Raw genomic sequence first — 26,028 nt, 5'->3', positions numbered from 1 at the left:
TTTATCTTTTTAAGGTGTAGCTTAAAAATGACGTCAATCAGGGTTGTTGTCAGGAGTTGATTTTTGTAGAATGTGGGAATGTATCGAATAAGGAGTTTCTATGCAAACTTTGAATTTTCTGGGATATTCTCAATTTGTAGTCAGTGTTGTTCAATTTGTGTGCCGCGGCACTCTAATGTGCCTTAAAAATTCTTTCTATTGTCATGAGCCTTAAGGAGTTTTAGGTCGTTGCTTACCACCAAGGTGAAGGAAAGCGTAAAAAGTTTGGGCAACACTGCTCTAACTCCTCTAAAAGTTCAGTCTAGATCTCAATTTTATTCCTAACTTGAGAATTTATAGATGCTGAGACATCGGTCACTCTTAAATTTGAATTCATAAAATTTCAGATTAAAAATTTCCTCCATCATATGTTAGACGTCACAATAGGACGTCCCCTAATGTTGTATGTACTTGAAAACTGCTATTCATAGACATGCTTTTTTTCTCGTGTTACTATGTATGAATAATATTTAATGTATCGCATTCAGTGCTTCAGTTTGCAAAGAAAATTATAATAAATATAATCATGAGGAATTGTCATTATGTCTGTCGTTCCTGTCTAAGCTCCACCCCCTTTTAGTAATAATAGCAAATCTCAAATTGAAGTCCTTTTTTACTGAAACTTTTCAACGTTGAGAATGGAATTAAAAATGACTTGCATTAAAATTTTAAGCATATTCCCCATAGAATCCCAACCAAGCAAGGACGATGAATTTCTGCATGTCATGCTTGATGGGATTGTACCCTAGGATATTTAATATTCTTTTGAGTTCATCAAATCATTTCTTTAAAAATGAAGAAATTTAATTTCCTGTGGAAAATTTACCATTCTTGAGAACTTAATTCATTTCTGATGACCAAATACCTCCTGCATGCTAAATATTCCTTTCTTCATCTTCAATAATTTATATAAATTTTTCAAACCCTGACACGATGCTACATAAAGCTTTTATCACAAAATGTCGTGTGCGATACATTTTCAATAGAAATATTCAAATCCTCGGAAGGACGAAAATATAAAAGTTGCTGAATACAACTCAATTACTTGATTCATTTGAATGGAAAATTGCAAATCAGTGCCATATTTACTGTACGCCCAAAAGCACTCAGATTATCCCACATTTGAAATTTAATTTTAACTGTTTACATTGAAAAACTGAGCTGATCCAATAAAATCTGCCGAATTTTGGCAATTTTCCACTTGATACTCTCATCATGCTGTGAAAATAAAGGAACATCAAAGGGAAAATTGCGGTTTCCATGTCGTTCAATATGTAAAATTAAACTGTTGTCAGTCTTTGATATTGTATCATTAATCAAAGATGCTTTTGTATGCTTTATTGAATTTTTTAAGCAGCTTTTAACTCATATTGTTTGTCAATTTTGGATACTTTTAAAGAGTTGCTTGCCTTTTTAAAAAAATTCATAAAACAGAGATTGAGTTTCAAAGTAAGAAATTCTTGAAATTTAATTCAAAACAATTGATTAAAGGTAGGATTAAAGGCTGTTTACTTCGAAATATTTATTCACTTTTTCTATTGAGGCTCCCTTTTTTCAGAAGCTTATCTCATCATAAATACTTGTTTTTGTGATAAATGGCTGTGTTTGATGCGATAATATCCAGACTCGTGCAATTCAAATGAAAAAAACTTCGCCAAGGAGATTTTAAAGCACCAATAAAGCTCTTTTATTGACACATAATAGAAACTGCATCAATGTGGTGTCCATATGGAGACCATTTGGCATCCACTTCAAGATGACTTTCATTTGGTGTTAACATAAGAGCTTTAGCGGTGTCTTAAAAGCTCCGAATTGGAACCTTATTTTGGTGTCGCTTTTTTTTGTCTCCACTATGGGGTCGCTTCCCAAAAAAAAATGAGTCGATTTAAATGGAGTACGGATTTCTGTTCAGGTACCTCCATGTTGTTGCTAGTCAACTCTGATCAAAGGTTACCAATGCAATGGAATCTAATGGCAATTTGTGTGTCAAGAATTTCAAAACCGATTTTAAGTGAGCATTACGGCACCAAACGGTCGTCGTAGTCTGTTAGTTTAAAGTCTAATCCAGTGGTTGGCAACCTCTTTTTTGTCATGGCTTACCGCAACTCTAGTACAAATTTCACGGCAAAGCAGTGTATTGTGGCACACAGATCAACCACCATAGCTCTAACTACTTCGCAACTGCTTCTTTTTCAGACTATTATCAAGTATACCACTATCCAAAGAATTAATATGACAAAGTTTCCTTTTAAAACTTTCAAAATAAGAGTTGGTTCTTACTTTAAAGAACAATACTACAAAAAAATCAATTTCTGCATCTATGTAACTTTGTATCTTAAATTCCGTATTTTCCCGCTTCTATACATGCTACCACACATTATTAAGTAATGAACTAAGTTTTCCTTACATCCACCCACATTTAAACTTACTCTCTAAATTCATAATTGAATTTACTAAAGTGTAATGAATGTGCAACTAATGAGACCATTTTTATCGCATGTTAAATGGTTTTTTGCATTAAAAATTCATTAAATTATTCATAAATTGTATAATTTTTATACAGCATTCAGAAAAAAATGAATCAGGGCTGTTGAGTTTGGATTCAACAGATTAAACTTAATTAGCAAAAAATTTCGTTAACCTTTTATGTTTGAGTACCTGCGTATAATGTTAGCATTTTGTGTGCTTAATTGGTATTATAAATTTCAGAGGAATTTCTGTGATATCATCATGTACTTATTAAATTGCTGGTAATTAAACCTTATTAATGTTAATTAATTTATGCTTTAACAATTTAATTTTAAAATGAGAAATGTTCTGCATTAAATCAAAATTATAGCATGAATTAGCTTTAACTTAGTTGGAGTTGATAAATTGATACGTACCCGACTATGACAGGCTACGATTAGTTGATCATATGCCTAGTTATAAGCTTCCATGTTACAGAAATGTTAAGTTTATAACTAGTCCTGGCAGACAAAGTAAGCTGATAGCAACGTTCACGAGCATGTTCATCTAGTCTATTTAAGATGAGCAAGCTCTCGAGAGCATGCTCTTCACCTGTTAGGATAGACATACGATCGACCAATCATATACATTTCCAATCGGTTCACGTCACTCATCTAATATTCGACTACATACAAAGGCTCAAGATAAATCCTAAAAATTCATAAAAAATCCTTCCAAAAACTTGAAATCAAAAATAAATTCCTAACCTAAAAGTACAATATTTTCAGAATTTGAGCACTTTCAACAATAGATTCTGAGCTCCTCTAATGCAAACAAAAAAGTTTCGTGATTTCGTGATATTTTTTATACAATTCTATATGTTATATCGAGCGTGCTTAAAGTTCTCCAATTTGAATTATGTTTGAACAGCAGAAAAAAATGCATGAAGTGAAGTAGGTACTGGAAAAACTATATTATTTAATACGAAATTGTTAGCAAACGCATTTCTGCGACTGAACATGTGCATTATAAATATTTAATCATAGTTCATATGAAGGTGAAAAAGGTAGATTTATTTATGTGATAGTTTATTATTTCCATTTGAGTTATTGCTTTGCAGAATGGAAGAAATTTATAATGGTTCATAATTATGCTGTGTTGCAATAGTAAAGTACTGCAATTTTATTAGATTGGAATTGTTGGAAAAATTGTTTAAAAATTTATAGTTTCATCAGGAGCAGAGGTCGAAGTCAACTTGAATTTTGTTTGAAGTCGAGTCGACTTGAATCGGTTGTTTCTTTTAAAGTCCGAGTTGACTTCAAGATCTGATCAAGATTAAGGACTTTTATTGATTCACAAAAATGATTAGAAAATGCAAATGGTGAGGGAAGTGGCTGGCTAACCCTTTACCTATCAGAACATTTTGTAACAAAATCATGAACCAGTGCTCAAATTTGACTCGAATTTTATATGGAGTCGAGTCGGCTTGTACCTACTTTTCCATACAAAACCGAGTCCGCTTGAAGCACTGTTATTGACCAACTTTTGTACTCCACCGCAACAATGTTGCAACCTCCAGCTACGCTCTACCTAAAACTCCAGGTATAAACCTCTAAAGTTGTATACCTCATATGTGAACAACTCCTTTGTAAACCTGCCGATTTAATTAACTTCTTAGATAACCAAAAAGAAATCTAACCTGAACTTGATTGGAACAAAGTAATCAATTTCATCTTTCATTATTCAGCCCCACATGTCAAGATCAAATATCATCTTTATTATTTTATCTCTTGTTCCATATTATGCCATCAGTCTTTAAGCTTAAAGGCTGACGTGCATGAGATCAAAATCCTTAAAGGTTTCTAACATCAATGTGAAGACAATTCTTAAATTTCATTTGATGTTCATCTTTTTACACATATATTATGAAGAGAGATCCTAAGTGGATGTTATGTACACATTAAAAGTCATAAGAGCATAAAGCTATCGGAAAAATTGATTTATGAGCATTCGATTAAATGAGCCCAGACAAATAACATTTATCTTTGTTTTATATCATTCTTAATATTAGCTATTTATTTCCCATTATCCTCAATTGTGTTTGTGAGTTTGGCCTCAATCCATTTCATCTTTCTGAGATAATTTTTTTTTTGCGGGAAATTCGTGGCTTACCTTAAGGAGATTTTTATGTTTTTTGTATAGAATTTGAATATTTATCAGAGTTTGTTATGAAAATTAGAAAATTTAGAAGGATTGTAAGGAGCTGCCCAATTATTTCTTATCGCGAAAAATCCAACTCCAACCCTTCCTCCTTTAGTAACGTAAATCTATAAATCTCAGTCCCCTCCTCAAAAGCGTTACTCAATAAGTGAACGGCCCCAACAGTTTAGTTACCATTTCCTTTCTACATGTTTTTCAATAAGCACAAGTCGATTAATCGATTCAAAATCCGCGATCAGGCCCTAGTGTCTCTGGGATGATCCCGTATTTGAATCAAACCCGGATCAAATCAGAATAACATCGACCTAGTGCCGAATTTTGGATTGTTAACCGACTTGAGCTTTTTGGGTTTGAATACTCTAGAAAATTCAAGAATATTGTCGAAAAAAGAGTGTAGCTTTGACCCCAAAAGAACCCTTCTACATTCACCTTTTCATCTAATCATAAATCAAACAAAGTAACTCAATCCCAAACTTCCAACTTCTTCCCACAATAACTTAATATGTTTTGTGAAAAAAAAAACGTAGCACAAAACGAGATTAAAGTAAGAAAAGTAGAACGGAAGTAAAATGATGGTAAGTCATAACGAATTTCTTTTTTATCCATTATTATGATAAGAACATTAATCATATTAAAAACTTTTATAAGGAATCCATTAGCTTCCTTCAAAATAGTTTTTTAATTAAATTTATTTTATTTGCAAAGAATTGCTTGTTGAAGATGTTATGAGGTAGATTAGGAGATTTGGAGTTGATGATTTAGATCAGGGGTGGACAACCTTTTATTTATCACGGCACACATTGGTGGTTGGCCTCGACCGGAACCTCACACACGATTCATAGCATTTTAAGAAATTTTTGGCGACAAGCAAATGTGCCGCGGCACTCAGGTTGTCCATCACTAATTTAAATTAATTTTGTGATTCTTAAACTTCTCAGTTGGTCAACCACCAAAATCCTTTATGTTCAAGTTTGTCCATTTGATGAAAGTACTAGATAATATTATTCCACTGCAGACCATAGTTTGAGTAACTATAAATGACTCTGAACTAAATTTAGAACTTGCTAAATTAAATTGCTATCCAATGCGAAAAATAGTCAGTAGAAAAGCTAATTCAATCAATTATATCCCAACAATGTGTATGACCAAAATTCAGCTTATAATGCTTACTTATCATCACGCAAGCTGAAATATTCAGATCTGTTGATTTGTTCTACCTACGTTATCCTTAAGGTATGCGGATTTTTTTCAATCAACTGTGAGAAAGGTTAGAAATTCTCAATGGATTTACATCGGCTTACAAGACTTGATGGATTTAAAGAAAAAATTCCACAAGAATTTGAGTGGTTTCATTGTTGACAGACATTTTCCATTTGAATTAAAGTTCTATTTTTATGCTTCTAAGAAATGTATTGTGCTTATATTTTATTGCTATAAATATAGTCATGATCATTTGTCATTCTGGCTGTCATTTCCGTCTAAATTTGAATTGAGATTCTGAATTGCCCCCCACGTTTTACATAACGCGATAAGAGGGAGTCCATAGGTAGTCCTTAGGGAACTTCGTAATTTTCCGAGGTATACAAATTGCTACCCATCATGCTTAATGAAATTCCACCCTAGTTTTTAATTATATTCAGCAAAATCAACCCGAATTAATTTCAACACATACATACTCTGGGGAAATTAATTTTATCCTATTTCGGGATAAATGCAGAGAATCTGTAAAATTGGTCAGCTGGAAATATTGTTTAATTTCAATAATGTTATTAAATTCAACAAAGTGGATATTTGCACAATGTCTGTAGAGCAATTCCGTTTGACATTTCCTAGATTTAATTTGAATAATTTGATAAACAATTGAATTTAAGGTTGATGATTATTACACCGAATGACTCAGATGGACGCCAAACTGGGGTGGATTTCATTTTTTGTTAATAAAAGCGGCTTAGTGGAGCCTCTTCATTTATTTCGCTCGGGTACAACAGCTTTGAAATTTTGTGAAAAATTATGAAGGTCAGGAACTACCAAGTAGTTCTAAAAAAGTTTTTACAGCACTCTCAATCAAAGATTCAAGTATTGAAATAGCAGAAAAATTTCCAAGAGTTGCAACAAATGATATAAAGTACCTTAAATTACCTTCATAAATAGTATGAATGACTTTAAATGAGATGAAACAATTTATAACAAGCAAAAAGTAAGTAACAATCAAGATCAAAGTAAAGTCTTAATTTCTTTTCTTTTTCACTTTTGTTTGCTTCCGTTTTCAACACTTTATTCTTTTTGTTCCTGATGATTATACTTTTTCGTTTTCTACAAAAGAATCATCAAGATATAACGTAATATCGAGAGTTTCCGATCTGTAAAATTTAGGATTCCTTCAAAATTTCAGGTCTGCTGACAAAAAACACAGTCATGCCTTGGTCTAACTTTAGGATGTAGCCAAAAACTGCAGATCCGTGTATCTTAACCGAATCCTTGTGCAAATTGTTCATGGCAGCCAAGTGATTGCCGTATGACGTATAACCAGCACTTTTGATGCTGATTACCATAAAATTTGCCACTGACCCTAACCGATAATGAGCGTACTCACCTAAATGAGCGTGCACAAGGATATAAACAATATTCAATGTTTAGGTACTTAACTCTTCCAAAAAAAATTCATTTCCTCAAAGTATTCCCAAAAAAGCACACAAAATTGTGGAACTAAATGCGCCAAAAACTTTTCTAAGTACACATTTAAATCGATTGGAATTATGCTAAACCACAAAACAGAAAACAACAGCAAAGCACGAAAACGAAAAACTTTATTCATTCTCATATAGAATACATAAATAGGAAAGGCAGTAATTTTCTCTCTCATCACATGTCAGAGGAAGTAGAAAAGTTTAAGTTGAGCTTAACACATTAAAGTTTTTTTTTATTCCCATTCTCATAGCTTTATCGATTCCTTTAACATTCATAATACGACGTTAATGATTGTTTATGAACCATAATCACTAAAAAGTCATATTGCGGTGTCATTTCCGTAGAAGTTAACAGCTGTGACAATGACAATGGGTTTTTGATGTTGTTAGATTTTTTTGTTTCTTTTTGTTAGAAACTTTAATAGTAACGGATGTGGATGTGAGAAAAAGTCACCATCGATAATGTATTTAGTTCCGTTTGATGAAAAAATAACATTTTAGGGATTGCCAAAAAAAAGTATTGAGCTGTAGAATAAAATGAGTTTTCCTGCAGGTATGCAGTTTCTAACGCTTATAAGGTCCGGAAGACTGCTCATGTAAAGTGACAATTTAACAGAGTAATGAATTTGTAAGAAAAGTGTAACAATTGACTATCGACACCATCCTTTATCATTGCTTGTCAAAATATTTATGAAAAAGGACAGAAAAGTATTTCTATCAATATAGCAGATGCTTCCGCTTGAGAGAAACAGCTTTCAAATGCAGATGTTTAAATGTTACTCTTTGGAATGGAAATCATATGTTTATGTAGCATGCTCGAACATTGTGTTGTTCGTTGTGAAAAATCGCATTTTTATTTGAAAAAATGGGTCGAAATCAGCTGTTACGGTACCGTCAGGGCAATCTGAGGTCTTACCGTTTCGATACCCTTCAAACACGTTGTGCAGTTCAGGATAACGGAGTTACACAAAGGAAATATCATGAAGTCAATAACTATCAATAACGTCTCATTTTCTTTCAATTGTTTTAATCTAACTCTCAATTTTAAAGCTATCAAATAGCAAATTAAATCATTTGAAACTATTAGCCAAGATTTATAGGAAATTCAGTCTAATTATCCCAATGTATTGATTTCAATCTTAATTAATAACATCCAATTAACCGATATAGCTTCTACATGCTATCTAATGAAATATTTAATGATGATAATGGCTTCGATTCTCGCATTATTTGATGAAAATGTCTAAGATTCTAATGGAGTTTGGTTTAATGGCAGGGGAAGTGATTTAAAGTTTATTGAATCTGACTGAATCTTAGATTTTATTTTGAGGAAGATTTCTAAAACTGATTTTTTTTAGTTTATTCACAACTCTTTGCTAATCATGTCACTCGATAAGGTCGAATACTTCTGCAATATCCTTAATCGAAAGTTTTAATTCCTTCTACAAGAACAAAGTTAATTTCACATATGCTAGTCATAAAGCTATCTCAAAATGATTATAAAGTTGATGCGGAACGTGCTACATCTGAGTACTTAAGTCACATATATTCTTTGTAGACGGTTGTCACGTTGCCGCAAGTAATTCATCATGTTAATTTATAAAGAAAGAATGAGAACATACATATTTTGTGTATCATGAAAGAAGAATAAATGTGATAACGTGAGGTTTTTAAGAAGGTCTTTTAAAATATGTTAGATTATGTTTCTTAGAAAATATAACTTTAATGGATGAATGGAGATGAATGAGTTTCATTTGCGAAACATTCGGAGACATACCCAATCGACGTCTTGACGAAGTTGGATGACTGGAAAATCGACATGATGTCGTCAGGATGAATGCATTTATAATGTCATCGTCATGATGATATCATTCGGGATAGTATGTTATGCGCATAGAAAAAGACTGTATAATTCGATATTTTTATTTTAGATTAGTGATAGTCAAGAGTCTGCTGAGTCAAAGCCAGATATATTGAAAAATTCGTGAAACTTTAAAACCCAAAGGATGCCTTCCAAAAACATCTCAATCAGAGATGAAATTTGTCAAAGGTCAACGGACATAGTCAGCTCTATCTTTGACAGATACCTGTCTTTGCAAAATTAATCTCAAGCCATTACATGAGAAACAATTAATCTTTATGTCCAGCGAAGGATGGAACGAATTCAAAAATATTAGATTCCACCAACTCAGAGTCAGGCCGGTCTGATGTCAAATTGAAGTTGAATCCGGCACTGAGTAAGAGTCAATGGTTACCCGCCTGGTATCCGATTTTGGATCGATTAACTGACTTATGCTATTCAGGTACCCAATTTTCGCTTTATGCTCCATTCCTACTACAACACTTCCAAATGTCAACCATTTTTTACAGGAAATATGACTTAAACATCCTAACAAATCCTTTTGGTAATTCCATCAATTAAGAGTCATCACACTATAATTTATTTTCACAATTAATCCAATTTTTCACTACCGCCATTAACACCCTTTCATTAATTTACATCTCCTGTTTTTATTCATCACTTTCATTCACCATAAATTACATCAATCTTAAAAAAAATTTCTCTTCGCCTTTACATCCATCTAAAAATCACAAGCCGTCAATTCTCATTTAAGTCTACAAGCAAGCAATGATCCATCCATCCATCCATCTTTTTTATTCAGTCTACATCATTTGATTAGTAAAAGTACTTGGATTAAAATGCCTCAAGCATAAATTTGTGTTCCAGACGTTCGTCGTTCCTTCTTCATCATTTTCAAATTCATTCATTTATAATGAAATTTTTATACTGGATTAAATTGTGTAAACAATTTTGGATTAGTCGATTTTATGGAATTTTCCATTCTGACATCTCTTTCGTTTACATTAAGTCTCATTAATTAATTGACTAACTGTTTAATTTTCTCATTGCTTTTTTCCACTTCATTCATTTCCCCAAAACTGAACAAATTGTAATTATTTGTATTTGAATGCTCAACTTTTACAAACATTAGACTGCTTTATTGAATGTTTTGACTGGTTTATTCTAATAGCTAATTAGTATGAGCTTCATTAAATTTGAAATTGTTTTTGAAGTAAAATTAATATGGTACTTAAAATTACTATAAAAAGGCTGTAAAAATGACTTTAAATATCATTAACAATAACGATAAATCATTAACTTTTTATTGCACTTTTTGCAGTATTTAGTCTGCAGTTTTTTGAACCCTAAGTCCATAAAGAATTGAGTATTTAGAATTTCTCCCGAACAGCACAGCGTGATCGATTTGACGACTGGTTTCGAGCCATGCTTGACGTAAAATGCTGTTTGTCGAATTTTGGAGCTCGAGTCTTATATCTCGACATGCCAAATTCTCAATATTGACCAAATTATTGATATTTAGTGAAACAAGATATCAAGTGAGAACTCAAGCAATTTTGAATGTCTTAAAGACTTTAATATTCCGAACTGACAGAAGGTTTTCAAGGATAGAACTGGTTATACATTAGACATTATCCACGCACGGCAATACACATCAGTCAAGGAAATATGTAAGTAGATTGATAATTATTCAAATTTCTAGCACTTTGAAAACTCCTTTACGCTTTGTCGTAGGAGTGTTGCCCACGAAAAGATGGGTTTGACCCCAAAACCCCTCCTGAATACGCCTCAGAATTCAGATAGTTTTACAAACTTAAATAAAACTCTCAAGTTTTTTCAAGTAATTTCACAGTTTACGAATAATGGGAAATATAAACTGACTAATTATTCAGGAGGAGAAACGACTTACAATAATTGCTCACTAATTAAATGAGCATTTAAATTTTTCAATAAAGACAAGGTTTTTACTACAAAAGTAAAATTTATTACAAATTGTAATAGAATTAAGTGATTTTTATTACTTTTTCAAGAGGTCGTATTGCCTCAATCAGATACATTGGTGATGATTTATTTCGGGACCATTTGGTCTTTTTAATGATTTTAAGAAATTTTCTTCGGTGCTTTCATGTAAATTTGTTTATTTTCATTCAACGAATCAATGCCTCACAACGATTATCGTTGTGGATATTGCGGTAGAAAGTCTAAAAAATTTTCTCCTTGTTGCTTTGTAAAATTACGTTGAATAATGTTTCGGGTAATAAAATCTGATCTTCAAATTCCTTTCTTTTTGCCATGAGCTCTAAAAAATCTGTTGCTTATTTTCATGAATCTTTTTCTTTTCATTTTTTTCTCGCTGTTTTCTTATGTTTGGGTGTTAATGAGACAGAGAGTAGGACTGTGGGAGTTTTGTAATTGAAGATTTAAAGAGGGATTAAGAATGTGTCATATTTTCAGTAATAAAATGCTGATTGCATCTTAATATATAGTATCTAATTTGTCATAAATGAAGGCCTCTTGTTTAGACGTCATTTGTGAATGATATATGGACCAGAGTAAGCAGAACTCAAAAAGTTCAACAAAGTCTGAACTTTGTCTGAACTACAGTCGAGGAGACGGAGTACTGCCAAATCTTATATGTATTACTCTGGGCAAGGCTCAATTTAGAAGCTACACGGTACTTGGAGTTCGTATGGACTCTGTTTGCATTCAATCCAGTTTCATTTTCACACTAATCTATTAATTGTGTATCACACTACAGGACAACAAAGTATTGCAATCAAGATTGACAGAAGGAAGTGGGGTTGAATCACGCATGGAACAGAAATTGCTTACACTCTAGTATATCATGAAACATAGTTAAAGAAGCACTCCACTAGCCCGGTAAGAACAAGTAGGTAAATCTATTCAAAATTTGACAAAAGACAGACGTTACTCTATCATAGTGCTGGATTTGTACCGAACCCGGCATCAACTAAGTCTAAAATCGATTCCATTCTGTATTTTATTTCAAAATATCTTGACATATTTAGACACATCTATATCAAACATTTCTATAGTCCCTATCTTAATAAAAAGGTTTTCTTTCTTCGAAGAAGTGTCATGTCAATCAAAGTCAAATCCTTTACCATCTAAATCAGCATATTCAAATACTGTAATTCCATCCTTAAATTTCAACACTTGATAACTAATTCAATATTTATTTTAATCATCAAGAGCTTCATTCAATATTCAAGAAACACTTTCGTAAAAGGATTCTTGGAAGTACATAAATAAATATCTTCTGGCATTTACCTGACGAGAGCAACAAGCGAATGAGATTTGCTTTTCTAAGATTAGTACGAAACGGAATACAACCCAAACAATTCAACAACATCCTGTATTGAATAAAGATTAAGAAAATGCTTCTCGAACTTAAGTATATTCCTATTTTTTTTTCAGAAATCTCAAGTGGCATTCGAAAGGAAAAAGCATTTATTATGCCTCGGATATGAGAATATTTATTGAACCAACTGAGAAAATATATGGATTTGAATTAAAGATAATACAGGTAAAAATAGAAATACAATACGGAATATGTTAACATATGGATATGGATGGCAAATTTAAACAAGAAGGAAATGTTTTTGTCCAGTATCTGTTGTTCATAAATAATTAGGAACTTTATTCTATTTCCTGTTATTTCCGATCGACACAAATTATTTATGGCAGTCAAGTTGCTATTATATTGCCGAGTGATGCAAATGAATAAGCTGCGCTAGGTCGTTTCACGGACAATTATTATTAAACGAGTGACCACTACTCAATAGACCAATAGTTTAAAGTCGGATCAGAAACATTCCTTTGATTACGCTTTTGTCAGCCTCCTGTCTTTAGCCTACAAAGGCTTAGAGTCTCGTTTCCACTGCATATGATTCAAAAAGGACAGATGAGAATGATTAGGTACCATAATACGAAACCATTCCGCTCTTGAGGCATAATGACTCACAGGCAGCTTCCATAATGAAGCTTTATCATGTTAACTGTCATTACAATTGCCACTTGGATACCATGAGGCCGCCATTTGCCTATCATGATGAACTTGAGCCGATTGAGATTATGGCACTATCAACTGAAAATGACTTGAGAGTCCATTAAAGATTTGGTAAGTGTTTCCGATGTCGAGACCAGACCGAAATTTTCCGGGTAGTCTTGATCTCGGTCTCAAGAATTTGTTGAGACCGAGACTTTGGGAAGCCTTGAAGAAGGCTCCTCTATGGAGCATTTAAGTGTCACTCGGGCATACAATAAGTAAATCAGTTGTTTCAATTTCCAGACTCCACAGCACTGCATAAATGAAACAAAGCTATTTGTTTTTCAAAAGAAAACAATCTCAACATTCTCAAACGATTGTGAAAAACAAAAAATTTTCCCATTCATTTTCACAAAAAAAAAAAGAAAATCTATAAAAAAAGTCGATTATTGACCTAAAAATCGTAATTCTTTAGTGTGAGAAAATCAAACAAATATTCACATTGTGTCGATCGACATAACATCCGAAAAAAAAAGTCGAGAAAAATGTTTCACTCAATTTTTAATTGCATCGTAAGTCTTTCCTGCAAATAATCAAACAATAATAGTAAAGCATGAAAGAATTGAGAGCCGAAAAACTGAAAAAAAAGGAAAACAAATCGAGAGAATATTTTTTTATGGGGAAATTCACCGCAATTCACAAATAAACATACACTTAATTGTTTATTTAGACGATTATCGAGTCATGGAACGTTGCCAAGGTATTTTCATGCCGCGCAACTTCAAATAAATGTCTGACGGTAAACGTAATAATCGTTTTGTTGCAGGAGATAAATGCGTTAGTGAAATGGGTTAAAAAAAAAAGCTTTTGTGGAGAAAAATGGTTTGAGGATAATGAAAAATGACAATTATTTGACAAGTTTAAGACCCACAGGATTTACTCAATCTTTTGTCATATTTTAATTGCATATTTGTACAAAAAGTACGAATTTAATTTTCTTTGACAAAAGTGCTCTTTTGTTCATTGAAATAATTAATTAATTTAATTTAAGGGTACATTCAGTTAATGCGTAACATGAGAAACAACTTTCTATAGCCCCTTCTTCCTGTTGTCACAAATTCTCGATGGAAAGCATTTTCAATAATTTTCTCGACATTTCTCGAAACTCTTAAATCGGTTAATTGATGATAAATCCGATTCTATGTTCAGTGTGACTCTGAATTCGTTCCGGACTCGGTCTTTCATTCTACTCAATGATAGAGTCATGCTATCTCGTTGCTGGATTTTAGATCGTTTAACCGACTTAAGCTATTCGGGTATATAAAAAAAGCTTGAAGTTCAACCTCGATTTTATATGGAAATTTAGTTGTTAAATTAGTTGACTTCAATCTCTGCTGAATATTTATATGACATGACTTGAATCTGTGCTTTATATTTGGAAATCTTATTTTTTTTAATCATCCGGTTAAAATTTTTCTTATCTTATGAACGTTAATTATGATGACTCCTAATTATGTCTCATATGTAAATCTTCTGACTACAGTTCGGCCAAGAACTGCAGCCCTAAATTCCTTGAGTTTTTGATTAGCACAAATCAGCAGTAGTGAAGCAGTGAGAGCAACTTTGCGTCTTACCGATAATACGACAAAGTAACGATGCCTTAGCGAACACGATTTGCTGTTCGGATTATAACTAATTGAAGTCTGCAGAACTGCATTATTTTTCTGCATGACTGTTGTTTATGACGAATCCAACTTCCTACACAGTGTGAATAATTATTCATATAAATGCAATTTATTGTCAACAACATTTATATTAGTAAATCTTGTCTTTATATTTTGCAAATTTGACGCGATCGCTCGCTGAGTAATTCATACCTTAAATATTTAACGACTTCATTATGATAATTCTTTTCTCGCTCTACGTCTTCTCGTTTTCGTTACAAAATTTAATGATGTTTGCGTAAAAATGACGATGATGATATAATGTTTCATCTGCTAAGATTTGAAATTAATTGCTGTGTGGCTCAGAAAAGCTTTGAAAATGCCATTAAAAATATTATTTGCTCACGAGAGGAGTCGGACGTGTTTCTTATTTTAATTTTTGGTGATCTTCAAGGAGAAGGAAAAGCAAAATTGAGAATGAGCGTGGAAATGGAAAATTTTTTGAGAGTGAGAACTGAAATTTTCCTCTCAATTCCGTACTCTGTCAAAAAGTCCAAGAGAAGAAAAACACAAAAAATTTAGCATAAATTTTTATTTCCTTAAATCAATTTCAACGGTCAAGAACATTAGTTATTTGTCTGACGATCTTAATAGGTTCGAGTGTCTGGCTGTGTGTATGTTAAACTGTAAAATCATAAATCAATCGATACGTGAGCTGATGAAGCAGATAATATGTCTTTCCATGGTTTTCATTTTAATTTACACCAAAACAACCTAAAGCTGTTATCGACCTTCAAATGCTTTCTTCCGTTCCGCATAACAGAACAATTTAATACGAAGAAGGGCTATTGTGAAATGGGAGCTTACATTGATATGTTTGTTAGTTGAGGTATACTTTTGGGTGTGACGTTGGCAATAAGAATAATTTTTAAAGGGATTTAAGGTCAAGTGTGTAAGAAATTGATAGTGACTCTATTTTTGTGTGAATTTGAAGGCACAAGTGGCGAAAAAAATGTTGCCAAATGATCCTTGGTATTTGGAGGTTGCTTGACATTTTTGTAACACATGGAATCCCGAACTGCACCTCATGTACGATGGGCTGCGTTGTCATATTTACGGAACGCTATGAAATTTCCACAACGACACCGTGACTACGAATTTCAATCCATTTTTGTGGCGAAAAATGCGATCCGCTTCATTATATCGCTCGAGAATGACAGGATTCAAGAAGATGACTTTCATGTTATCGTAACAAATCTGAGTCATGCTATTCACTGCTTCTATTTTTTTATGAGCGTAAATTAGAAATAATAACATAGATTTCTGGATTGTCGTAAAAATTGGCTATCAGCGCGATGTTGTGACCACAGGTGACCACAGCTACATAGCAATGTCCAAATCTATTCACAGTGCTGCTCGGGCTTCAAATCATCACAACCGTTTAACAAGAAATTATTAAATTATTTTCCACTAGGGAGCAACTCATTTTAAATATTTTTGCTAAAAACTTTGGATTTTGTCACACAAATCATGCTAAATTGTCATGACAATCTAGACAAAACGAATATGTCATTCAAAACCCAAAATTCTTTGATGAAAAAGAAAATTCGCTGAGAAGTAAGACGAAAACTTTTATCGAGTAAGGAATGAAAGAGAAAAGGAAATATATTTTTAGCAGCAAAATATGAATAAAGAAAACAAAAGTGGAAAAGATAAAGAATATACGGCATAGTAAAATCAACGTATATACTCCCAAAAGTGCTTTACATATTCGCGTAATATATTAAATAATATTTTTTTATGGCACACAATTTTGACTCTTTTTTTTGAGTATCTATGACTATTTCTTCTTTTTGGACAGAGTTTACACATATCTATGATGTACAAATATTATTTATAATGATGCCGCTCGATGCTCATGGCATTGAAAATGTTTATAGAGCATGTGATGATGATGATGATGTCTAGTGGCTTTATCGATTTTGTTCTTCATACCTATAATTTTTAGACGAGGTTTTTCTATGCTGACATGGAATAGAATGTGTTATAAATAATGATAATTCAAGAAGGTATTGAGGAAATTGAGTTTGAAAGGTAATCTATAATCTCGAGGGAGAATTTTCAATCAATAAATATGTCGAACTTAATAAGGCTTAAATGATGAGTATGAAGATGCAATTTAAACTTCAATCAGCAATTCTTAGTAATCAGGATAGCTTTAAGTCAACTTGACTCCATATAAAATTAGAGTTGACTTCAAGCTTTGGTGTTCAGAGTTAGGGGTGTATTCGCTGACCTCAATACATTTAATGATACTCATTAGCATACATATTAAAATAAGGGATCGTTAAAATAAATATAGCATTAAATGCTTAGAACCTATTCCAAATCTTCCATAAATCACTTGTGAATGTAATGATACCCGCGCGAATAGCACAAGTCAGTTTATCGATCCTAAATTCGCCATCAGATCGGCGTGACTCTGGCATGGTATTTGATTTAAATCGAAACTATGGAAACTAATGGATTTAATTCAAATCCGGACCAAATTCAGAATCACGTCTGCCTGGCCACATCGTTACCAAGTCAGAGTCACGCTGGATTTAAACCAAATTTGGCACCGAGTCAGAGTCACGCTAACCTGCCTATGGATTTCTGATCCATTATCCAATTTGTGCTATTCGGGTCGATTTTATTGATGAAAAACAATAAGAAAGGAACAAATCCCATAAATTATTTTGAATCTCTTAAGGTAGCTTTATGGCTTACCATTAACGTAAAATAGCATCTCAATTGATAGGTTTCCTTCAGGGGGAAGATTACTTGGCGTGAAACGTATACGCCAAAAATTTCACATCCGTGGCGTGAAATTTCACGCCATTTCACGCCACTTTCACGCCATTTCACGCCAGCGTCGTGAAATTTCACACCAATTTTTTTTATTTTTAAAATCGACTTTTCCAATGGTTTTTCATCTTTAAATTGGTTTTTAAGTTGATTTTCACCCTTAGTAAGAGAACCGATCTGAAATTCGGTTTTCTCAGGGGTCAGAGATCCAAGTCACTAATGTCGGCGGCTAAATATTTGCATACTTTAGTGATTAAAGCATATTTTTAACTTTTTTGTCCCAACGATTTTGTTATTTTTTATGATAGTTCCTTGGAAATGACTTGAATCTTTCTGGATCTTGCTTTAATGTTGGCAAAGTGTCTTTGACCGCACTGGATCTTGTTTTTTAGTTCGTAAAAGTGATTTTGACCTTACAGGATCTTGATTTTTGTTCGTGAAAGTGGCTTTGATCTTACTGGATCTCGGTTTTTGTTTGTATAAATGACTTTGGACTTACTGGATCTTGATTTTAGTCACTTATATGAACTAAAAACAAGATCCAGTTAGGTCAAAGTCACTTCCACGAACTAAAATCAAGATCCAGTAAGGTAAAAGTCACTTCTACGAACTAAAATCAAGATCCAGTAAGGTAAAAGTCACTTCCACGAACTAAAATCAAGATCCAGTAAGGTCAAAGTTACTTTCCCTATCAAATAACGAGATCCAGTAAGGTCAAAGTCACTTCCACGAACTAAAATCAAGATCCAGTAAGGTTAAAGTCACTTCCACGAACTAAAATCAAGATCCAGTAAGGTTAAAGTCACTTCCACGAACTAAAATCAAGATCCAGTAAGGTAAAAGTTACTTTCCCTATCAAATAACAAGATCCAGTAAGGTCAAAGTCACTTCCACGAACTAAAATCAAGATCCAGTAAGGTCAAAGTCACTTCCACGAACTAAAATCAAGATCCAGTAAGGTAAAAATCACTTCCACGAACTAAAATCAAGATCCAGTAAGGTCAAAGTTACTTTCCCTATCAAATAACAAGATCCAGTAAGGTCAAAGTCACTTCCACGAACTAAAATCAAGATCCAGTAAGGTCAAAGTCACTTCCACGAACTAAAATCAAGATCCAGTAAGATCAAAGTCACTTCCAGAAAAAACTGTGTCGTGAAATTTCACGCCAATTCACGCCATTTCACGCCATTTCACGCCATTTCACGCCATCGGCGTGAAATTTCACACTGCTGGCGGGAAATGGCGTATAATTTTCACGCCAAGTAATCTTCCCCCTGGTTTCCTTCCAATTTTTCATATCATAAATATTTTATCCCGCTTAAAAATTTCATCATTCTAGGAATCAATTTATTGTTTCGTACTTTTTATACATATTTACATCAATTCCGCATTATTTAGGTCAGACTTGCTGTACTAAAATATTACAACATTTCCACAAATTTTATTCATATTTCCTCTGTTGCACAATCCGAAAAAACAGTTTTCTTTTTTAAAATTCATAAACTTGTCATGATATTGACATTTTAAGTGTTGCTATATAAGATGAAGGCAGAGGTCGTAGTCGGATGGTTTTTAGTCGGCTTTAGTCGGCTAAAGTCGACTAAAGTTTAGTCGACTAAAGCCGACTAAAGCATTACAGATTTTTTCTTAGTCGACTATAGTCGACTAAAACCTTATATAGTCGACTAAAGCCGCGACTAAGATCGACTAAAATGAAAATTTTTCACACTTGTGCAGTATATAGAATTTCATATAAAAAATTCCTTTTTTAGTTTTCATCAAGCTTAAGTTCGAATCTCATATTATTTTTTGAATATTTTTCAAAATTTAACTCCTTTATAATCTCAGAAAAGTCTAATTTTCTTATTCTACGATGAAAAATTCACGACAAAATCCGAATTTTTCTCGAATTTCTAATTTTTCGATGAAAAACTCTCGAAATATTAAATTTTGCTTTAAATTTACTGAATAAGTGAGAAAGCCGATACAAAATTTGGCTTTTCTGGGTAGTTTTTCAGATAATTCAGGCAAAACTTCAATTTTTCGAGAGTTTTTCATCCAAAAACTAGAAATTCGAGACGAAATTCGGATTTTTCGTGAATTTTTCACGTTTTAATAAGGAAATCTATGCAAAATTGGCTTTTTTGGGAGTTTTTCATCTTAGACTAAGAAAATTAGACTTTTCTGAGATTATAAAGTAGTTAAATGTTGAAAAAATATTCAAAAAATATTATGAGATTCGAACTTAAGCTTGTTGGAAATTAAAAAAAAGGAATTTTTATATGAAATTCTATATACTTCACAAGTGTGAAAAATTTTCATTTTAGTCGATCTTAGTCGCGGCTTTAGTCGGCTTTAGCCGGTTTTAGTCGACTATAGTCGACTAAGAAAATTCTCAGAAATTTTTTAGTCGGCTTTAGTCGACTAAACGAACTTTAGTCGACTAACACCGACTTCGACCTCTAGATGAAGGTTCATTTCCACCATAATTTTGTTTGATTTGAAGATTTTAATTCCGTATGGCACAAAAGTTTTGTATGGTCAGAAATTAAGCTCAGAATTCCACTTTCAATAGTCTTTGGGATGAAATGAGTTGTAAATATACATTGAGTGTAGGACGTGATAGAAAGAAAAAGGTAGGAAGTCATTATGAACTAGCATTAAAACATATTGTGGTCAATGTTCTGGCAATATGGGAGTTAGACTAATATAAATGGAATGGAAGTTTTTATTGCTCTTTTTGTGGACAAATGATGATGATTTTTGGATGTATATATTGTGTAAACTACTGGAAATTTTCATAATCTAGTCCAGTGGTGGGCAACCTTTGTGCCGCGGCAGTAGCTAACCGTATGTCAAGTGTGGTTTTGATTGAGGCTTACCATCAAGGTATGCCGCGAAAAATAAAACTTGCCCACCACTGATCTAGTCCAAATTCTGAATCAGAACTTTAATAATCCTTAAACATACCAATAGCAGTAATCGAGCTGATTTTGAATCCCATCTGACGCATAATTTTCCATTAACCTTTCAAAAAACAATTCTCATTTCTTCGATGATTTTATTCAATCAAACCAAAACAGTCCCAGTGGGTCATTCAATTATTAGGGAATGCTCTAAGGTTAAGTAACGTTCCATTGAACTTTGTCGTTTTATGATACTTTAGAGATAAAATCGAAAGATCCAAAATACCCCAATATTGATAGACATCATTTAAAAATCACCCCCAACCTTTATCAATTCAATCGCAATTTTGTTCTATAAATCTCAAGCGATAACAACGAAAACAACATGTATTGACGTAATAATGATTTTTTATACACAAAAATGTCATCATCGTAAAAAAGATAAGGTAAATATCAGACACAATTGTATTGAATGACATCAATGACGTAAAAATTATGTTCATTGTTTCAGCTATTTGCTCGGTACAAATGTTAGCTCGTATCACTTTCATGGGATTATAGGGTGGGATTTCTTTAGAGTCTATTTTTGAATGAAATTCTATCGAAAGCCACTAAAGCCAATGATCGGATCATTAGCATGAACAGAGTTGAATGAAACTTGTAACATAGTTGATAACAGACAAGTTCCATGACATAATTACCGAATGTTCGAGATATTTCTAATCCTGTTAAGAGCTGATTTTTTCGATGAAGGCATAATCTCATTTGGGTTAATTTTACTTGAGTTAATGAATCATCTTAATCTGTTGAGAAGAAGCTGATCCAAGCAAAAATTTGGAAAAAATGTTAAATAAGATGTGAAGTACACAACTGTGTCTTTGGAAGTAGAATAAAGGTAATATTGGGGAAAAATCTGCTAATTGTAAGTTATTACTCTAATTAAGGGAGAAAAGGCCATACCAAGAAATATCATATATAGGATATCAAGTGACCTCAAGCATATGAAGGGCATGAAGGGGTATACAAGAAATCTGAGAAAAGTCAATTCCAGTCAATTGATTGTAGAAAACGGTAGTGGGCGTCTTAAAGTTAGGGCTTCACAAAGTCTCGACTTCGGCAAATTCTCAAATCAGTCAATCGACCTAAAATCCGGCCCCTGGTCGTTATGACTCTGACTAGGTGTCGGATTTGTTTTAGATGCCTCAGCGGCTAGGTGCCGAATTTTGAATTGATTAACCAACTGTTCAGAAAGGGTTTTGAACACAAAAATTTAACCTCTGAATACTATTTCAGACTGCAGCCTTAATAACCACATGTATTCGTCTAATCAAAAGTGAATTGCTCTCTTGCCAATAACGCAAAAAAGAATTCATTTACACAAAAAAATATTAGCCACTCAAGCCATAAATCCCTGCTCACCAATTGTAGATATCTCAACAGGGAACTAAATACTGAAAAAAATTCATGAAAAGCAACGAAAAAAATCAACAAAAAAAAAATCATTTCACAATTTGACTCGATTGCTATCGATTGATTATGGCTTGTATATACATAACTGGTTAGATCCGTATTTGCCATATCTGTCTATAAATCTAATCACGACATAAATTTCGTAGATGAGGAATTCATAGCATTTATAGCATACAAAAGAGCTTCAAGTCTGATTAATTGGATAGCAACATAAAAAGAAATCGGAAATTGGTTTTGATTTCAAAAAGGAAATGGAACAAGGAAAAATTTTAATGGAAATAAAAGTTTTTGTTTCTTTAGGGGAAATTTTGTCAGTGTGCTGACATCCTAATGATAAATACACAAATTCTGATTCGAATCAGGCTTTAGAATCTAATGAAATTTCCAAAAGGGTTCTTCTGCCTTTAACATACAAAAATGTAATTTAGTGCTCCCAATAGGCTATATCAACAAGATCATTATCGTCATAAGTAATGAAAAACAGAAAGTTTTGTATTAATTTTGTTCCATTTCTTTGACATACCCGAGTGACACAAATGAAGAAAGGTATGTCGTGGAGCTTTTTAGGATCCTAAATCTCTTTTGATAACGTCAAATGGAAGCTGTCTCCAATTGGCGTCCTTATGGCTGAGATGGATGTTCTATATGTCTGTGTCGCTCAGGATATAAACAGGCAAACAGACAAATAAGCTTAATTACATCAAAATAATTTCCATAAACGAATAATTTGTCTATTGTGACACTTGTGTATAACACGTACTTATTATTTGAAGTGCCTCCAAGTGTCAACAAAATATCATTATTGACTGTAAACTTTTTTATGATGACAAAAATTGGGGCGCGTCAGGAGTCCGAGTACATTTTTTTCATTATTATTCTATTGCTATTCTTGAATTTAAATTGTATAAAAGATGGAGCTGCTTTGTTGTAATTTTTGAGAAAAGTTAGTCATTGAATTATGCAAATTAAATTTGTAAACAGAAATTGTTTAAATCGCATAATTGAATTGAATCGATTTATTCAATTTGTTTGAATAAATTTGCTGAGACTTGCTGTATACATTTCTTAAACGATACAAATGCTGACGTAGAAATGAACTGGATTCTATAGAGAAATTGTTTTATTTGGGTGACTTGGTTTTTTGGGAATCTTCGCAATGGCTTCTTTTTTTGAGTCATAATCATTGTATGCCACTCAGCATTTGTGTGCTCGAGATTTGACACAGGAAATTTATCAATGCAGCTCACAGACTCCTTTTGTGGGCTTAAGACACTAATGCCGTGAAAGAAGTAGTTCAGATCTCACTATACATTGTTGGTCTAAGTTTGAGCGGAAGGACTCGTGAACCTCTCACTCATTACACTATCATTAGCCTTGGAATGTATATAAATCGCAGCTGTGGATCTTAAGTTTTCAACAGCTGCAGTATGTGTTATATTACCTTTTTGGCAGCCATTTGGACGGTGACTTTCATTTAGTATTAATAAAAGAGGTTTATCGGAGCCTTTGCAGCACCGTAGCCCAGCCAACTTATTCTGTATTGCTCGGGAACATCTTGAAATTGATTACTGCAGATCTAACACTCTAGTAGATATCATTAAACCTCATAGTCAACACAGTCCTCACTTCCAACTTCCTTAAGGTCTCCCACTGTGAATCAGTGTTCCAATTTAAACTTACATCGTCAACAAAAATCAATAAAAAGCACTTAAAAACTTCTCAACAACAACCCTCAAAGTCACTACATATGATCATCGATATTTCATTTCTTGCACCAATAATCTAATATAAATTCTTTGTAAGACATTACATTCTCATATATATCTATGTCTCAAAGGAATTGTATTCCCACTTTTTATTGGGATATTGATGAAAGAAAAGGTGTCGAATAGAAAACGGGTTAGTGTGGATTGTAAAAAGAAGTGAAAGATATTTTAAGGAATATCCAGTTACATACGTGTTTCTATGGGGAATTAAATCTTTGAACACAAAGCCAAATGATTGTGATAAAGAATTAGAAACTTCCCTTGTGATCTGAGTAGTGTTTTAGTAAATTCAGTTTTGGCTTCTCTTCTGAGTATCCCGAGGGACACAAATGAAGAAGGCTCCTTTATGGAGCTCTTAAGACTACGATTCCATTTGGTCTGCTCATGGAGGCGACTTCCCTCAAGTGTTAATAAAAGATTTTTAGCCGAGTCTTCTTCATTTAAGTCATTTGGCTACAATTCGCCCTAACAGATAACGGTGTCGTTTTTAGGTACCGTAGTGGTATTGATGTAGCATGCTATTTGCCAATTAGGATCTTAGTTAAAAGAAAAGCATTAAATTTGAGTTTACTCGACTGTTCTTGTCTTTCAAAACTTTCCCTGATTTCCTATATATTTAGATATATAAAGGATTTGTCCAAAACACTGCCAAAATCTCCACAAGAGCTCAAATTACATTACTTGTAAATACATAAAATGAATTTTTGCTCGTTTCGAAATTTAATATAGTCGACCAAATAACAGGCAACAACAAAATACGGTTAGCATGCAATAACAAGACCATTAGATTGTGATATCCTTACTAGAGGAGAACGGATGGAGTTTTCAGATTTTCAGATAGACGTCTCAGTGCTTACAATTTGGCAATAAACTCGTTAGGATTAAAATTAAAGCTGACGATGGATACAACAATAGTATCAAATACATAGGACAGAATATTTTTATGCAGCTATTTGTAAACATATTTTTAGCATCAAATTGCCAGTATTTACCTACGTCATCGGTATCAGCATGGTCGTGTGTTTGTAATTGTTGTAAAGCTTCCAACATGTGTTTGAGGGATTTTCGGAAGTAAATTTTATGACGTAGGTGAAGTAAAATGGGAATATGGTAAATGCATTATGAAGTATATACGAAAATGGGACATTTATGGATTATTGCCATCACCGTTTAGTCCTGGAGGATCAAACTCTCTTACATACTTTTCCAATTTCAGATTTGTCAGTCCTATTGAGCATGTCAGTTTAATATTTTTTATTTAATATAGAAAACAGCCTCAATTTCGATAAACATAATCACAGTTGTATGTTGGCATGACTACCTTTTTTTATCAAGATATAAATACAGTCAAATCATGAAAGGAAAGGAAATGAAATATTTTTTTATGACAAAGAATCGATAACATCAATTTCCTCCTTAAAGTTCTGCCCACGTAACGAGAAAAGCAGCTTTCAAGATAAGAAGACATCCAATATGAAAGTTTTAGCATAAAAGAAAAATTATTTGATATTAATCTGATCATAAAAACCGAATTCAAGTTCACAAAATTGTTTATATGATATCTTTTCTTTTACTTGTGCTTCTTTGTCTTCCTGTTTACTTCTCGTCTCACAAGGCCTGTGCTTGATCTAAGATATTCCTTTATTAAATTTCATATTCTTATCATATTCATGTATTTTAATTTATCCTGAATTTGTCTGATAAGATTATCCCGGGCGACATAAATTAGGAAGGTACTGCTATGGATTATGGCCAAATAGAAGCCGCATTGTGAATTGGCAAGTGGATGCCAGCGATAGAGTCAGATTCAGGTGACATCTATGAGAGGTCATGAATCACAATTGATTTGTACGGACAGCGAAGTAAGAAAGTAAATGGAAGCCGCAAATGGCAGCCATGGCGGAATCTTATTTACTTGTGTCACTCGGTATCATAATCTTTAACTTTCTCTATTCCATTCCTTTAAAGTAAGACTTCAAGAATTTCTAATTTTAGAATATCTAAGAATTTCTTTGTTGATACATCTAGATTAAGTTGTCATTATGGAAATTTATTGAAGCATAAATCTTGATTTTAATTACACATTTAGAATCCTTTTGATTTAATTTGT

The 26,028-nt window shown here is 33.0% G+C and overlaps 1 protein-coding gene across 1 annotated transcript in view; it reads right to left on the bottom strand.

Moving 5' to 3' along the window:
• Stacl (SH3 and cysteine-rich domain-containing protein) overlaps window positions 1-26,028 on the bottom strand; it is a 173,764-nt gene that overhangs the window by 91,147 nt on the left and 56,589 nt on the right. The window lies entirely within an intron of this gene.

The sequence above is a fragment of the Chironomus tepperi genome, unplaced genomic scaffold (assembly GCF_022539635.2).
Source record: "Chironomus tepperi strain 1889 unplaced genomic scaffold, CSIRO-AGI_Ctep_v1 contig_260, whole genome shotgun sequence".
Taxonomy (NCBI): domain Eukaryota; kingdom Metazoa; phylum Arthropoda; class Insecta; order Diptera; family Chironomidae; genus Chironomus; species Chironomus tepperi.
The sequence above is the reverse complement of the archived record's forward strand: the minus strand, read 5'-3'. Positions and strand labels throughout refer to the sequence as shown.